The 1,227-nt window shown below is 34.1% G+C and overlaps 1 long non-coding RNA gene across 1 annotated transcript; it reads left to right on the forward strand.

Annotated features, from left to right (window-relative positions):
* Positions 1-679: 679 nt before the first annotated feature.
* Positions 680-937, forward strand: LOC112501062. Its single transcript, XR_003067411.1, has 2 exons — positions 680-726; positions 823-937. It is a non-coding gene; the product is annotated as an uncharacterized LOC112501062 (long non-coding RNA).
* Positions 938-1,227: the final 290 nt, after the last annotated feature.

Genomic DNA, 1,227 nt, shown 5'->3' on the forward strand with positions numbered 1-1,227 from the left:
ATGACACAATTGTATTGTTTATCTTTATTTATGTAGTTGCATCTGATGCAGTTGGCTGCAATGTTTTCAAGGTTCAACKAGAGGCTGGAGGAAGCATTATGGCTTGAGGGCTGTTAATGGATAAGGGGTATTGGCAAATCCCTGATGATTTTTAATAGTAACTACCCAAGATATGGAAAATCCTCTTCATTGCCATTGTTCTACATTTCTATTTTACCCTTCAATTAGTTGTCTTTTATACTATTAAATGCAAAATCTGACCCTTTGCACTTTATATCTTGTACTCCGCCATCTTYGTTATTTATAAGTACTCCTTTCTTGTTTCTTTCATATCTTATAAGGCATACTCAACCAAAGATGGTGGATCATTCTTCTCGTTGGTTGAGTATGCCTTTCAAATTAGAAGATTGATAAAATAAGGAGTATGAATAGTGCACACATTCTCCTTATTTTATCAATCTTTTCTCCTAAAAGTTTCATAAACATAGGCAAATGAAAGGCATTCTTCTTGTTGGTTGAGTATGCCTTTCAAATTAGAAGCAAATGTGTGCCATTCTTCTTGTTGGTTGAGTATGCCTTTCATTTGCTTCTAATTTGGTCTACCTATTTTTATTTTATCAATCTTTTCTCCTAAAAGTTTCAGCCAGCATGACCACACACATGCTAATTATTGATACAGGAACTGCTCCAATATTCATCGGTTGGTGGATCATATGGCACCTTAAGGTTTGGCAGTTCTTAACGGAAGTTCTGATCACTTCATATCAATGGATTTTATTTGTATGTTTTAAGCATGAGTAGTGATCATGGTTTTGTTTATAGGTTTAGGTGAACATTTGGAGCGTTTGGGAACATTTGTGGTAATTGTCATATTTGATTCCTTCATGATCATGCATTTTCCTTCTCTATATCATGGTTTTAATGGATGCTTTCCTTTGTAGTCACCATCTGTGTATGGCAAATATATGTGACAAGGCTTTCTTGTTCCTTGCAGTAGTAAGCATGGTAAAATTGTTGATGGTTATTTTAGTTTAACAAGTGAGACATGAGTAGTTTCACTTTCTGTTTTATTTCTTTCAATGTCTTATGTGTCTTTTCAGCAGAGCCATTTTGTAATTCTCTTAATTCACTCAATTAGCTTTCTAGCTACTTGGGTCATTTGATGCATATATATGATCTTAATTTGTTATTGATTGTGAAGTTAGGAAATTGCGGTTCTTGGTTTTT

Source organism: Cynara cardunculus (assembly GCF_001531365.2).
Source record: "Cynara cardunculus var. scolymus isolate 2C chromosome LG 1, CcrdV1, whole genome shotgun sequence".
Taxonomy (NCBI): Eukaryota; Viridiplantae; Streptophyta; class Magnoliopsida; order Asterales; family Asteraceae; genus Cynara; species Cynara cardunculus.